Below are 16,807 nucleotides of genomic sequence, written 5' to 3'. Positions count from 1 at the left end.
GGGATTTTTTCAAAAATAAAAATTCTGCCGGTAAAGTTTTTGAGGGTTGATTTCTTTTCCTGTGATAAAAAGCCTCCTGTTTCGAATGCCAAACCTCTCAGGGGAGCATTTACAACCGTTTGGCAGCATTTTTGTGTGAATGGCCGAAAGTAATATTTTTGAAGAAATTGTGACCCCGGGGCTTAGGGATTTTTTCAAAAATAAAAATTCTGCCGGTTAATTTGTCGAGGTCTGATTTTTTTTTCCGGTGATAAAAAGCCTCCTGTTTCGACTGCCAAACCTCTCAGGGGAGCATTTGCAACCGTTTGGCAGCATTTTTGTGTGAATGGCTGAAAGTCAGATTTTTGATGAAATTGTGACCCTGGGGCTTAGGGATTTTTTCAAAAAAATCTTTTTCTCCCGGTTAAGTTGTCGAGGGCTGATTTCTTTTCCTGTGATAAAAAGCCTTCTGTTTCGACTGCCAAACCTCTCAGGGGAGCATTTGCAACCGTTTGGGACCATTATTGAGTAAACAGCCGAAAGTCAGGTTTTTGATGAAATTGTGACCCCGGGGCTTAGGGATTTTTTCAAAAATAAAAATTCTGCCGGTTAATTTGTCAAGGTCTGATTTTTTTCCCGGTGATAAAAAGCCTCCTGTTTCGACTGCCAAACCTCTCAGGGGAGCATTTGCAACCGTTTGGCAGCATTTTTGTGTGAATGGCCGAAAGTCATATTTTTGAAGAAATTGTGACCCCGGGGCTTAGGGATTTTTTCAAAAAAATCTTTTTCTGTCGGTTAAGTTGTCGAGGGCTGATTTCTTTTCCTGTGATAAAAAGCCTTCTGTTTCGACTGCCAAACCTCTCAGGGGAGCATTTGCAACCGTTTGGGACCATTATTGAGTAAACAGCCGAAAGTCAGATTTTTGATGAAATTGTGACCCCGGGGCTTAGGGATTTTTTCAAAAATAAAAATTCTGCCGGTTAATTTGTCGAGGTCTGATTTTTTTCCCGGTGATAAAAAGCCTCCTGTTTCAACTGCCAAACCTCTCAGGGGAGCATTTGCAACCGTTTGGCACCATTATTGAGTGAATTGCCGAAAGTCATATTTTTGAAGAAATTGTGACCCCGGGGCTTAGGGATTTTTTCAAAAAAATCTTTTTCTGCCGGTTAAGTTGTTGAGGGCTGATTTCCTTTCCTGTGATAAAAAGCCTTCTGTTTTCATCGCCAAACCTCTTAGGGGAGCATTTGCAACCGTTTGGCACCATTTTTGAGTGAATTGCCGAAAGTCAGATTTTTGATGAAATTGTGACCCCGGGGCTGAGGGATTTTTTCAAAAATAAAAATTCTGCCGGTAAAGTTTTTGAGGACTGATTTCTTTTCCTGTGATAGAAAGTTTTCTGTTTCGACCGCCAAACCTCTCAGGGGAGCATTTGCAAACGTTTGGCAACTTTTTTGAGTGAATGGCCGAAAGTCAGATTTTTGATGAAATTGTGACCCCGGGGCTTAAAGGATTTTTTCAAAAAAATCTTTTTCTCCCGGTTAAGTTTTCGAGGGCTGATTTCTTTTCCTGTGATAAAAAGCCTTCTGTTTCGACTGCCAAACCTCTCAGGGGAGCATTTGCAACCGTTTGGGACCATTATTGAGTAAACAGCCGAAAGTCAGATTTTTGATGAAATTGTGACCCCGGGGCTTAGGGATTTTTTCAAAAATAAAAATTCTGCCGGTTAATTTGTCGAGGTCTGATTTTTTTCCCGGTGATAAAAAGCCTCCTGTTTCGACTGCCAAACCTCTCAGGGGAGCATTTGCAACCGTTTGGCAGCATTTTTGTGTGAATGGCCGAAAGTCAGATTTTTGATGAAATTGTGACCCCGGGGCTTAGGGATTTTTTCAAAACAATCTTTTTCTGTCGGTTAAGTTGTTGAGGGCTGATTTCTTTTCCTGTGATAAAAAGCCTTCTGTTTCGACCGCCAAACCTCTCAGGGGAGCATTTGTAACCGTTTGGCACCATTATTGAGTGAATTGCCGAAAGTCATATTTTTGATGAAATTGTGACCCCGGGGCTTAGGGATTTTTTCAAAAATAAAAATTCTGCCGGTTAATTTGTCGAGGTCTGATTTCTTTTCCGGTGATAAAAAGCCTCCTGTTTCGACTGCCAAACCTCTCAGGGGAGCATTTGGCAACTTTTTTGAGTGAATGGCCGAAAGTCAGATTTTTGATGAAATTGTGACCCCGGGGCTTAGGGATTTTTTCAAAAATAAAAATTCTGCCGGTAAAGTTTTTGAGGACTGATTTCTTTTCCAGTGATAGAAAGCCTTCTGTTTCGACCGCCAAACCTCTCAGGGGAGCATTTGCAACCGTTTGGCAGCATTTTTGTGTGAATGGCCGAAAGTCATATTTTTGAAGAAATTGTGACCTTAGGGATTTTTTCAAAAAAATCTTTTTCTGTCGGTTAAGTTGTTGGGGGCTGATTTCTTTTCCTGTGATAAAAAGCCTTCTGTTTCGACCGCCAAACCTCTCAGGGGAGCATTTGTAACCGTTTGGCACCATTATTGAGTGAATTGCCGAAAGTCATATTTTTGATGAAATTGTGACCCCGGGGCTTAGGGATTTTTTCAAAAATAAAAATTCTGTCGGTTAATTTGTCGAGGTCTGATTTCTTTTCCAGTGATAAAAAGCCTCCTGTTTCGACTGCCAAACCTCTCAGGGGAGCATTTGCAACTGTTTGGCACCATTATTGAGTGAATTGCCGAAAGTCAGATTTTTGATGAAATTGTGACCCCGGGGCTTAGGGATTTTTTCAAAAAAATCTTTTTCTGCCGGTTAAGTTGTTGAGGGCTGATTTCTTTTCCTGTGATAAAAAGCCTTCTGTTTCGACCGCCAAACCTCTTAGGGGAGCATTTGCAACCGTTTGGCTACTTTTTTGAGTGAATGGCCGAAAGTCAGATTTTTGATGAAATTGTGACCCCGGGGCTTAGGGATTTTTTCAAAAATAAAAATTCTGCCGGTTAATTTGTCGAGGTCTGATTTCTTTTCCTGTGATAAAAAGCCTTCTGTTTCGACCGCCAAACCTCTCAGGGGAGCATTTGCAACCGTTTGGCACCATTATTGAGTGAATGGCCGAAAGTCAGATTTTTGATGAAATTGTGACCCCGGGGCTTAGGGATTTTTTCAAAAATTAAAATTCTGCCGGTTAATTTGTCGAGGTCTGATTTCTTTTCCTGTGATAAAAAGCCTTCTGTTTCGACCGCCAAACCTCTCAGGGGAGCATTTGCAACCGTTTCGCAACTTTTTTGAGTGAATGGCCGAAAGTCAGATTTTTGATGAAATTGTGACCCCGGGGCTTAGGGATTTTTTCAAAAAAATCTTTTTCTCCCGGTTAAGTTGTCGAGGGCTGATTTCTTTTCCTGTGATACAAAGCCTTCTGTTTCGACTGCCAAACCTCTCAGGGGAGCATTTGCAACCTTTTGGGACCGTTATTGAGTGAATTGCCGAAAGTCAGATTTTTGATGAAATGGTGACCCCGGGGCTTAGGGATTTTTTCAAAAAATTCTTTTTCTCCCGGTTAAGTTGTTGAGGGCTGATTTCTTTTCCTGTGATAAAAAGCCTTCTATTTCGACCGCCAAACCTCTCAGGGGAGCATTTGTAACCGTTTGGCACCATTATTGAGTGAATTGCCGAAAGTCAGATTTTTGATGAAATTGTGACCCCGGGGCTTAGGGATTTTTTCAAAAATATCTTTTTCTGCCGGTTAAGTTGTTGAGGGCTGATTTCTTTTCCTGTGATAAAAAGCCTTCTGTTTCGACCGCCAAACCTCTCAGGGGAGCATTTGCAACCGTTTGGCAACTTTTTTGAGTGAATGGCCGAAAGTCATATTTTTGATGAAATTGTGACCCCGGGGCTTAGGGATTTTTTCAAAAATAAAAATTCTGCCGGTTAAGTTGTTGAGGTCTGATTTCTTTTCCGGTGACAAAAAGCCTCCTGTTTCGACTGCCAAACCTCTCAGGGGAGCATTTGCAACCGTTTAGCACCATTATTGAGTGAATTGCCGAAAGTCATATTTTTGATGAAATTGTGACCCCGGGGCTTAGGGATTTTTTCAAAAATATCTTTTTCTGCCGGTTAAGTTGTTGAGGGCTGATTTCTTTTCCTGTGATAAAAAGCCTTCTGTTTCGACCGCCAAACCTCTCAGGGGAGCATTTGCAACCGTTTGGCAACTTTTTTGAGTGAATGGCCGAAAGTCAGATTTTTGATGAAATTGTGACCCCGGGGCTTAGGGATTTTTTCAAAAAAATCTTTTTCTGCCGGTTAAGTTGTTGAGGGCTGATTTCTTTTCCTGTGATAAAAAGCCTTCGATTTCGACCGCCAAACCTCTCAGGGGAGCATTTGCAACCGTTTGGCACCATTATTGAGTGAATTGCCGAAAGTCATATTTTTGATGAAATTGTGACCCCGGGGCTTAGGGATTTTTTCAAAAATAAAAATTCTGCCGGTTAATTTGTCGAGGTCTGATTTCTTTTCCGGTGATAAAAAGCCTCCTGTTTCGACTGCCAAACCACTCAGGGGAGCATTTGCAACCGTTTGGGACCATTATTGAGTAAACATACGAAAGTCATATTTTTGATGAAATTGTGACCCCGGGGCTTAGGGATTTTTTCAAAAATGAAAATTCTGCCGGTTAAGTTGTTGAGGGCTGATTTCTTTTCCTGTGATAAAAAGCCTTCTGTTTCGACCGCCAAACCTCTCAGGGGAGCATTTGCAACCGTTTGGCAACTTTTTTGAGTGAATGGCCGAAAGTCAGATTTTTGATGAAATTGTGACCCCGGGGCTTAGGGATTTTTTCAAAAAAATCTTTTTCTCCCGGTTAAGTTGTTGAGGGCTGATTTCTTTTCCTGTGATAAAAAGCCTTCTGTTTCGACCGCCAAACCTCTCAGGGGAGCATTTGCAACCGTTTGGGACCATTATTGAGTGAATTGCCGAAAGTCATATTTTTGATGAAATTGTGACCCCCGGGGCTTAGGGATTTTTTCAAAAATATCTTTTTCTGCCGGTTAAGTTGTCGAGGGCTGATTTCTTTTCCGGTGATAAAAAGCCTCCTGTTTCGACTGCCAAACCTCTCAGGGGAGTATTTGCAACCGTTTGGCACCATTATTGAGTGAATTGCCGAAAGTCAGATTTTTGATGAAATTGTGACCCCGGGGCTTAGGGATTTTTTCAAAAAATTCTTTTTCTGCCGGTTAAGTTGTTGAGGGCTGATTTCTTTTCCTGTGATAAAAAGCCTTCTATTTCGACCGCCAAACCTCTCAGGGGAGCATTTGCAACCGTTTGGCAACTTTTTTGAGTGAATGGCCGAAAGTCATATTTTTGATGAAATTGTGACCCCGGGGCTTAGGGATTTTTTCAAAAATAAAAATTCTGCCGGTTAATTTGTCGAGGTCTGATTTCTTTTCCGGTGATAAAAAGCCTCCTGTTTCGACTGCCAAACCTCTCAGGGGAGCATTTGCAACCGTTTGGCACCATTATTGAGTGAATTGCCGAAAGTCAGATTTTTGATGAAATTGTGACCCCGGGGCTTAGGGATTTTTTCAAAAAATTCTTTTTCTGCCGGTTAAGTTGTTGAGGGCTGATTTCTTTTCCTGTGATAAAAAGCCTTCTGTTTCGACCGCCAAACCTCTCAGGGGAGCATTTTTAACCGTTTGGCACCATTATTGAGTGAATTGCCGAAAGTCAGATTTTTGATGAAATTGTGACCCCGGGGCTTAGGGATTTTTTCAAAAAAATATTTTTCTGCGGGTTAAGTTGTTGAGGGCTGATTTCTTTTCCTGTGATAAAAAGCCTTCTATTTCGACCGCCAAACCTCTCAGGGGAGCATTTGTAACCGTTTGGCACCATTATTGAGTGAATTGCCGAAAGTCATATTTTTGATGAAATTCTGACCCCGGGGCTTAGCGATTTTTTCAAAAAAATCTTTTTCTGCCGGTTAAGTTGTCAAGGGCTGATTTCTTTTCCTGTGATAAAAAGCCTTCTGTTTCGACTGCCAAACCTCTCAGGGGAGCATTTGCAACCGTTTGGGACCATTATTGAGTAAACAGCCGAAAGTCAGATTTTTGATGAAATTGTGACCCCGGGGCTTAGGGATTTTTTCAAAAATAAAAATTCTGCCGGTTAATTTGTCGAGGTCTGATTTTTTTTCCGGTGATAAAAAGCCTCCTGTTTCGACTGCCGAACCTCTCAGGGGAGCATTTGCAACCCTTTGGCAGCATTATTGAGTGAATTGCCGAAAGTCAGATTTTTGATGAAATTGTGACCCTGGGGCTTAGGGATTTTTTCAAAAAAATCTTTTTCTCCCGGTTAAGTTGTCGAGGGCTGATTTCTTTTCCTGTGATACAAAGCCTTCTGTTTCGACTGCCAAACCTCTCAGGGGGGCATTTGCAACCTTTTGGGACCGTTATTGAGTGAATTGCCGAAAGTCAGATTTTTGATGAAATGGTGACCCCGGGGCTTAGGGATTTTTTCAAAAAAATATTTTTCTGCCGGTTAAGTTGTTGAGGGCTGATTTCTTTTCCTGTGATAAAAAGCCTTCTATTTCGACCGCCAAACCTCTCAGGGGAGCATTTGTAACCGTTTGGCACCATTATTGAGTGAATTGCCGAAAGTAAGATTTTTGAAGAAATTGTGACCCCGGGGCTTAGGGATTTTTTCAAAAAAATCTTTTTCTGCCGGTTAAGTTGTTGAGGGCTGATTTCTTTTCCTGTGATAAAAAGCCTTCTATTTCGACCGCCAAACCTCTCAGGGGAGCATTTGTAACCGTTTGGCACCATTATTGAGTGAATTGCCGAAAGTCATATTTTTGATGAAATTGTGACCCCGGGGCTTAGGGATTTTTTCAAAAATAAAAATTCTGCCGGTTAATTTGTCGAGGTCTGATTTCTTTTCCGGTGATAAAAAGCCTCCTGTTTCGACTGCCAAACCACTCAGGGGAGCATTTGCAACCGTTTGGGACCATTATTGAGTAAACATACGAAAGTCATATTTTTGATGAAATTGTGACCCCGGGGCTTAGGGATTTTTTCAAAAATGAAAATTCTGCCGGTTAAGTTGTTGAGGGCTGATTTCTTTTCCTGTGATAAAAAGCCTTCTGTTTCGACCGCCAAACCTCTCAGGGGAGCATTTGCAACCGTTTGGGACCATTATTGAGTGAATTGCCGAAAGTCATATTTTTGATGAAATTGTGACCCCCGGGGCTTAGGGATTTTTTCAAAAATATCTTTTTCTGCCGGTTAAGTTGTCGAGGGCTGATTTCTTTTCCGGTGATAAAAAGCCTCCTGTTTCGACTGCCAAACCTCGCAGGGGAGCATTTGCAACCGTTTGGCACCATTATTGAGTGAATTGCCGAAAGTCAGATTTTTGATGAAATTGTGACCCCGGGGCTTAGGGATTTTTTCAAAAAATTCTTTTTCTGCCGGTTAAGTTGTTGAGGGCTGATTTCTTTTCCTGTGATAAAAAGCCTTCTGTTTCGACCGCCAAACCTCTCAGGGGAGCATTTGCAACCGTTTGGCAACTTTTTTGAGTGAATGGCCGAAAGTCATATTTTTGATGAAATTGTGACCCCGGGGCTTAGGGATTTTTTCAAAAATAAAAATTCTGCCGGTTAATTTGTCGAGGTCTGATTTCTTTTCCGGTGATAAAAAGCCTCCTGTTTCGACTGCCAAACCTCTCAGGGGAGCATTTGCAACCGTTTGGCACCATTATTGAGTGAATTGCCGAAAGTCAGATTTTTGATGAAATTGTGACCCCGGGGCTTAGGGATTTTTTCAAAAAATTCTTTTTCTGCCGGTTAAGTTGTTGAGGGCTGATTTCTTTTCCTGTGATAAAAAGCCTTCTGTTTCGACCGCCAAACCTCTCAGGGGAGCATTTTTAACCGTTTGGCACCATTATTGAGTGAATTGCCGAAAGTCAGATTTTTGATGAAATTGTGACCCCGGGGCTTAGGGATTTTTTCAAAAAAATATTTTTCTGCCGGTTAAGTTGTTGAGGGCTGATTTCTTTTCCTGTGATAAAAAGCCTTCTATTTCGACCGCCAAACCTCTCAGGGGAGCATTTGTAACCGTTTGGCACCATTATTGAGTGAATTGCCGAAAGTCATATTTTTGATGAAATTGTGACCCCGGGGCTTAGGGATTTTTTCAAAAAAATCTTTTTCTGCCGGTTAAGTTGTTGAGGGCTGATTTCTTTTCCTGTGATAAAAAGCCTTCTGTTTCGACCGCCAAACCTCTCAGGGGAGCATTTGCAACCGTTTGGCAACTTTTTTGAGTGAATGGCCGAAAGTCAGATTTTTGATGAAATTGTGACCCTGGGGCTTAGCGATTTTTTCAAAAAAATCTTTTTCTCCCGGTTAAGTTGTCAAGGGCTGATTTCTTTTCCTGTGATAAAAAGCCTTCTCTTTCGACTGCCAAACCTCTCAGGGGAGCATTTGCAACCGTTTGGGACCATTATTGAGTAAACAGCTGAAAGTCAGATTTTTGATGAAATTGTGACCCCGGGGCTTAGGGATTTTTTCAAAAATAAAAATTCTGCCGGTTAATTTGTCGAGGTCTGATTTTTTTTCCGGTGATAAAAAGCCTCCTGTTTCGACTGCCGAACCTCTCAGGGGAGCTTTGGTAACCGTTTGGCACCATTATTGAGTGAATTGCCGAAAGTCATATTTTTGATGAAATTGTGACCCCGGGGCTTAGGGATTTTTTCAAAAATAAAAATTCTGCCGGTTAATTTGTCGAGGTCTGATTTTTTTTCCGGTGATAAAAAGCCTCCTGTTTCGACTGCCGAACCTCTCAGGGGAGCTTTGGTAACCGTTTGGCACCATTATTGAGTGAATTGCCGAAAGTCAGATTTTTGATGAAATTGTGACCCTGGGGCTTAGGGATTTTTTCAAAAAAATCTTTTTCTGCCGGTTAAGTTGTTGAGGGCTGATTTCTTTTCCTGTGATAAAAAGCCTTCTATTTCGACCGCCAAACCTCTCAGGGGAGCTTTGGTAACCGTTTGGCACCATTATTGAGTGAATTGCCGAAAGTCATATTTTTGATGAAATTGTGACCCCGGGGCTTAGGGATTTTTTCAAAAATAAAAATTCTGCCGGTTAAGTTGTTGAGGGCTGATTTCTTTTCCTGTGATAAAAAGCCTTCTGTTTCGACCGCCAAACCTCTCAGGGGAGCATTTGCAACCGTTTGGCAACTTTTTTGAGTGAATGGCCGAAAGTCAGATTTTTGATGAAATTGTGACCCCGGGGCTTAGGGATTTTTTCAAAAAAATCTTTTTCTGCCGGTTAAGTTGTTGAGGGCTGATTTCTTTTCCTGTGATAAAAAGCCTTCTGTTTCGACTGCCAAACCTCTCAGGGGAGCATTTGCAACCGTTTGGGACCATTATTGAGTAAACAGCCGAAAGTCAGATAATTGATGAAATTGTGACCCCAGGGCTTAGGGATTTTTTCAAAAAATTCTTTTTCTGCCGGTTAAGTTGTTTAGGGCTGATTTCTTTTCCTCTGATAAAAAGCCTTCTATTTCGACCGCCAAACCTCTCAGGGGAGCATTTGTAACCGTTTGGCACCATTATTGAGTGAACTGCCGAAAGTCATATTTTTGATGAAATTGTGACCCCGGGGCTTAGGGATTTTTTCAAAAAAATCTTTTTCTCCCGGTTAACTTGTTGAGGGCTGATTTCTTTTCCTGTGATAAAAAGCCTTCTGTTTCGACCGCCAAACCTCTCAGGGGAGCATTTTTAACCGTTTGGCACCATTATTGAGTGAATTGCAGAAAGTCATATTTTTGATGAAATTGTGACCCCGGGGCCTAGGGATTTTTTCAAAAATATCTTTTTCTCCCGGTTAAGTTGTTGAGGGCTGATTTCTTTTCCTGTGATAAAAAGCCTTCTATTTCGACCGCCAAACCTCTCAGGGGAGCATTTGTAACCGTTTGGCACCATTATTGAGTGAATTGCCGAAAGTCATATTTTTGATGAAATTGTGACCCCGGGGCTTAGGGATTTTTTCAAAAATAAAAATTCTGCCGGTTAAGTTGTTGAGGGCTGATTTCTTTTCCTGTGATAAAAAGCCTTCTGTTTCGACCGCCAAACCTCTCAGGGGAGCATTTGCAACCGTTTGGCAACTTTTTTGAGTGAATGGCCGAAAGTCAGATTTTTTATGAAATTGTGACCCCGGGGCTTAGGGATTTTTTCAAAAAAATCTTTTTCTCCCGGTTAAGTTGTCGAGGGCTGATTTCTTTTCCTGTGATAAAAAGCCTTCTGTTTCGACCGCCAAACCTCTCAGGGGAGCATTTGCAACCGTTTGGGACCATTATTGAGTGAATTGCCGAAAGTCATATTTTTGATGAAATTGTGACCCCGGGGCTTAGGGATTTTTTCAAAAATATCTTTTTCTGCCGGTTAAGTTGTCGAGGGCTGATTTCTTTTCCGGTGATAAAAAGCCTCCTGTTTCGACTGCCAAACCTCTCAGGGGAGCATTTGCAACCGTTTGGCACCATTATTGAGTGAATTGCCTAAAGTCAGATTTTTGATGAAATTGTGACCCCGGGGCTTAGGGATTTTTTCAAAAAATTCTTTTTCTGCCGGTTAAGTTGTTGAGGGCTGATTTCTTTTCCTGTGATAAAAAGCCTTCTATTTCGACCGCCAAACCTCTCAGGGGAGCATTTGTAACCGTTTGGCACCATTATTGAATGAATTGCCGAAAGTCATATTTTTGATGAAATTGTGACCCCGGGGCTTAGGGATTTTTTCAAAAATGAAAATTCTGCCGGCTAAGTTGTTGAGGGCTGATTTCTTTTCCTGTGATAAAAAGCCTTCTGTTTCGACCGCCAAACCTCTCAGGGGAGCATTTGCAACCGTTTGGCAACTTTTTTGAGTGAATGGCCGAAAGTCATATTTTTGATGAAATTGTGACCCCGGGGCTTAGGGATTTTTTCAAAAATAAAAATTCTGCCGGTTAATTTGTCGAGGTCTGATTTCTTTTCCGGTGATAAAAAGCCTCCTGTTTCGACTGCCAAACCTCTCAGGGGAGCATTTGCAACCGTTTGGCACCATTATTGAGTGAATTGCCGAAAGTCAGATTTTTGATGAAATTGTGACCCCGGGGCTTAGGGATTTTTTCAAAAAAATCTTTTTCTGCCGGTTAAGTTGTTGAGGGCTGATTTCTTTTCCTGTGATAAAAAGCCTTCTATTTCGACCGCCAAACCTCTCAGGGGAGCATTTGTAACCGTTTGGCACCATTATTGAGTGAATTGCCGAAAGTCATATTTTTGATGAAATTGTGACCCCGGGGCTTAGGAATTTTTTCAAAAATGAAAATTCTGCCGGTTAAGTTGTTGAGGGCCGATTTCTTTTCCTGTGATAAAAAGCCTTCTGTTTCGACTGCCAAACCTCTCAGGGGAGCATTTGCAACCGTTTGGGACCATTATTGAGTAAACAGCCGAAAGTCAGATTTTTGATGAAATTGTGACCCCGGGGCTTAGGGATTTTTTCAAAAATAAAAATTCTGCCGGTTAATTTGTCGAGGTCTGATTTTTTTTCCGGTGATAAAAAGCCTCCTGTTTCGACTGCCGAACCTCTCAGGGGAGCATTTGCAACCCTTTGGCAGCATTATTGAGTGAATTGCCGAAAGTCAGATTTTTGATGAAATTGTGACCCTGGGGCTTAGGGATTTTTTCAAAAATAAAAATTCTGCCGGTTAAGTTGTTGAGGGCTGATTTCTTTTCCTGTGATAAAAAGCCTTCTATTTCGACCGCCAAACCTCTCAGGGGAGCATTTGTAACCGTTTGGCACCATTATTGAGTGAATTGCCGAAAGTCAGATTTTTGATGAAATTGTGACCCCGGGGCTTAGGGATTTTTTCAAAAATATCTTTTTCTGCCGGTTAAGTTGTTGAGGGCTGATTTCTTTTCCTGTGATAAAAAGCCTTCTATTTCGACCGCCAAACCTCTCAGGGGAGCATTTGTAACCGTTTGGCACCATTATTGAGTGAATTGCCGAAAGTCAGATTTTTGATGAAATTGTGACCCCGGGGCTTAGGGATTTTTTCAAAAATATCTTTTTCTGCCGGTTAAGTTGTTGAGGGCTGATTTCTTTTCCTGTGATAAAAAGCCTTCTGTTTCGACCGCCAAACCTCTCAGGGGAGCATTTGCAACCGTTTGGCAACTTTTTTGAGTGAATGGCCGAAAGTCATATTTTTGATGAAATTGTGACCCCGGGGCTTAGGGATTTTTTCAAAAATAAAAATTCTGCCGGTTAATTTGTCGAGGTCTGATTTCTTTTCCGGTGATAAAAATCCTCCTGTTTCGACTGCCAAACCTCTCAGGGGAGCATTTGCAACCGTTTGGCACCATTATTGAGTGAATTGCCGAAAGTCAGATTTTTGATGAAATTGTGACCCCGGGGCTTAGGGATTTTTTCAAAAAAATCTTTTTCTCCCGGTTAAGTTGTTGAGGGCTGATTTCTTTTCCTGTGATAAAAAGCCTTCTATTTCGACCGCCAAACCTCTCAGGGGAGAATTTGTAACCGTTTGGCACCATTATTGAGTGAATTGCCGAAAGTCATATTTTTGATGAAATTGTGACCCAGGGGCTTAGGAATTTTTTCAAAAATGAAAATTCTGCCGGTTAAGTTGTTGAGGGCTGATTTCTTTTCCTGTGATAAAAAGCCTTCTGTTTCGACTGCCAAACCTCTCAGGGGAGCATTTGCAACCGTTTGGGACCATTATTGAGTAAACAGCCGAAAGTCAGATTTTTGATGAAATTGTGACCCCGGGGCTTAGGGATTTTTTCAAAAATAAAAATTCTGCCGGTTAATTTGTCGAGGTCTGATTTTTTTTCCGGTGATAAAAAGCCTCCTGTTTCGACTGCCGAACCTCTCAGGGGAGCATTTGCAACCCTTTGGCAGCATTATTGAGTGAATTGCCGAAAGTCAGATTTTTGATGAAATTGTGACCCTGGGGCTTAGGGATTTTTTAAAAAAATCTTTTTCTGCCGGTTAAGTTGTTGAGGGCTGATTTCTTTTCCTGTGATAAAAAGCCTTCTATTTCGACCGCCAAACCTCTCAGGGGAGCATTTGTAACCGTTTGGCACCATTATTGAGTGAATTGCCGAAAGTCATATTTTTGATGAAATTGTGACCCCGGGGCTTAGGGATTTTTTCAAAAATAAAAATTCTGCCGGTTAAGTTGTTGAGGGCTGATTTCTTTTCCTGTGATAAAAAGCCTTCTGTTTCGACCGCCAAACCTCTCAGGGGAGCATTTGCAACCGTTTGGCAACTTTTTTGAGTGAATGGCCGAAAGTCATATTTTTGATGAAATTGTGACCCCGGGGCTTAGGGATTTTTTCAAAAATAAAAATTCTGCCGGTTAATTTGTCGAGGTCTGATTTCTTTTCCGGTGATAAAAAGCCTCCTGTTTCGACTGCCAAACCTCTCAGGGGAGCATTTGCAACCGTTTAGCACCATTATTGAGTGAATTGCCGAAAGTCATATTTTTGAACTAATTGTGACCCCGGGGCTTAGGGATTTTTTCAAAAATATCTTTTTCTGCCGGTTAAGTTGTTGAGGGCTGATTTCTTTTCCTGTGATAAAAAGCCTTCTGTTTCGACCGCCAAACGTCTCAGGGGAGCATTTGCAACCGTTTGGAAACTTTTTTGAGTGAATGGCCGAAAGTCAGATTTTTGATGAAATTGTGACCCCGGGGCTTAGGGATTTTTTCAAAAAAATCTTTTTATGCCGGTTAAGTTGTTGAGGGCTGATTTCTTTTCCTGTGATAAAAAGCCTTCTATTTCGACCGCCAAACCTCTCAGGGGAGCATTTGTAACCGTTTGGCACCATTATTGAGTGAATTGCCGAAAGTCATATTTTTGATGAAATTGTGACCCCGGGGCTTAGGGATTTTTTCAAAAAAATCTTTTTCTGCCGGTTAAGTTGTTGAGGGCTGATTTCTTTTCCTGTGATAAAAAGCCTTCTGTTTCGACCGCCAAACCTCTCAGGGGAGCATTTGCAACCGTTTGGCAACTTTTTTGAGTGAATGGCCGAAAGTCAGATTTTTGATGAAATTGTGACCCTGGGGCTTAGCGATTTTTTCAAAAAAATCTTTTTCTCCCGGTTAAGTTGTCAAGGGCTGATTTCTTTTCCTGTGATAAAAAGCCTTCTCTTTCGACTGCCAAACCTCTCAGGGGAGCATTTGCAACCGTTTGGGACCATTATTGAGTAAACAGCTGAAAGTCAGATTTTTGATGAAATTGTGACCCCGGGGCTTAGGGATTTTTTCAAAAATAAAAATTCTGCCGGTTAATTTGTCGAGGTCTGATTTTTTTTCCGGTGATAAAAAGCCTCCTGTTTCGACTGCCGAACCTCTCAGGGGAGCTTTGGTAACCGTTTGGCACCATTATTGAGTGAATTGCCGAAAGTCATATTTTTGATGAAATTGTGACCCCGGGGCTTAGGGATTTTTTCAAAAATAAAAATTCTGCCGGTTAATTTGTCGAGGTCTGATTTTTTTTCCGGTGATAAAAAGCCTCCTGTTTCGACTGCCGAACCTCTCAGGGGAGCTTTGGTAACCGTTTGGCACCATTATTGAGTGAATTGCCGAAAGTCAGATTTTTGATGAAATTGTGACCCTGGGGCTTAGGGATTTTTTCAAAAAAATCTTTTTCTGCCGGTTAAGTTGTTGAGGGCTGATTTCTTTTCCTGTGATAAAAAGCCTTCTATTTCGACCGCCAAACCTCTCAGGGGAGCTTTGGTAACCGTTTGGCACCATTATTGAGTGAATTGCCGAAAGTCATATTTTTGATGAAATTGTGACCCCGGGGCTTAGGGATTTTTTCAAAAATAAAAATTCTGCCGGTTAAGTTGTTGAGGGCTGATTTCTTTTCCTGTGATAAAAAGCCTTCTGTTTCGACCGCCAAACCTCTCAGGGGAGCATTTGCAACCGTTTGGCAACTTTTTTGAGTGAATGGCCGAAAGTCAGATTTTTGATGAAATTGTGACCCCGGGGCTTAGGGATTTTTTCAAAAAAATCTTTTTCTGCCGGTTAAGTTGTTGAGGGCTGATTTCTTTTCCTGTGATAAAAAGCCTTCTGTTTCGACTGCCAAACCTCTCAGGGGAGCATTTGCAACCGTTTGGGACCATTATTGAGTAAACAGCCGAAAGTCAGATAATTGATGAAATTGTGACCCCAGGGCTTAGGGATTTTTTCAAAAAATTCTTTTTCTGCCGGTTAAGTTGTTTAGGGCTGATTTCTTTTCCTCTGATAAAAAGCCTTCTATTTCGACCGCCAAACCTCTCAGGGGAGCATTTGTAACCGTTTGGCACCATTATTGAGTGAACTGCCGAAAGTCATATTTTTGATGAAATTGTGACCCCGGGGCTTAGGGATTTTTTCAAAAAAATCTTTTTCTCCCGGTTAACTTGTTGAGGGCTGATTTCTTTTCCTGTGATAAAAAGCCTTCTGTTTCGACCGCCAAACCTCTCAGGGGAGCATTTTTAACCGTTTGGCACCATTATTGAGTGAATTGCAGAAAGTCATATTTTTGATGAAATTGTGACCCCGGGGCCTAGGGATTTTTTCAAAAATATCTTTTTCTCCCGGTTAAGTTGTTGAGGGCTGATTTCTTTTCCTGTGATAAAAAGCCTTCTATTTCGACCGCCAAACCTCTCAGGGGAGCATTTGTAACCGTTTGGCACCATTATTGAGTGAATTGCCGAAAGTCATATTTTTGATGAAATTGTGACCCCGGGGCTTAGGGATTTTTTCAAAAATAAAAATTCTGCCGGTTAAGTTGTTGAGGGCTGATTTCTTTTCCTGTGATAAAAAGCCTTCTGTTTCGACCGCCAAACCTCTCAGGGGAGCATTTGCAACCGTTTGGCAACTTTTTTGAGTGAATGGCCGAAAGTCAGATTTTTTATGAAATTGTGACCCCGGGGCTTAGGGATTTTTTCAAAAAAATCTTTTTCTCCCGGTTAAGTTGTCGAGGGCTGATTTCTTTTCCTGTGATAAAAAGCCTTCTGTTTCGACCGCCAAACCTCTCAGGGGAGCATTTGCAACCGTTTGGGACCATTATTGAGTGAATTGCCGAAAGTCATATTTTTGATGAAATTGTGACCCCGGGGCTTAGGGATTTTTTCAAAAATATCTTTTTCTGCCGGTTAAGTTGTCGAGGGCTGATTTCTTTTCCGGTGATAAAAAGCCTCCTGTTTCGACTGCCAAACCTCTCAGGGGAGCATTTGCAACCGTTTGGCACCATTATTGAGTGAATTGCCTAAAGTCAGATTTTTGATGAAATTGTGACCCCGGGGCTTAGGGATTTTTTCAAAAAATTCTTTTTCTGCCGGTTAAGTTGTTGAGGGCTGATTTCTTTTCCTGTGATAAAAAGCCTTCTATTTCGACCGCCAAACCTCTCAGGGGAGCATTTGTAACCGTTTGGCACCATTATTGAATGAATTGCCGAAAGTCATATTTTTGATGAAATTGTGACCCCGGGGCTTAGGGATTTTTTCAAAAATGAAAATTCTGCCGGCTAAGTTGTTGAGGGCTGATTTCTTTTCCTGTGATAAAAAGCCTTCTGTTTCGACCGCCAAACCTCTCAGGGGAGCATTTGCAACCGTTTGGCAACTTTTTTGAGTGAATGGCCGAAAGTCATATTTTTGATGAAATTGTGACCCCGGGGCTTAGGGATTTTTTCAAAAATAAAAATTCTGCCGGTTAATTTGTCGAGGTCTGATTTCTTTTCCGGTGATAAAAAGCCTCCTGTTTCGACTGCCAAACCTCTCAGGGGAGCATTTGCAACCGT

Source organism: Podarcis raffonei, chromosome 5, assembly GCF_027172205.1.
Source record: "Podarcis raffonei isolate rPodRaf1 chromosome 5, rPodRaf1.pri, whole genome shotgun sequence".
Classification (NCBI taxonomy): domain Eukaryota; kingdom Metazoa; phylum Chordata; class Lepidosauria; order Squamata; family Lacertidae; genus Podarcis; species Podarcis raffonei.
This window is presented reverse-complemented; position numbering follows the sequence as displayed.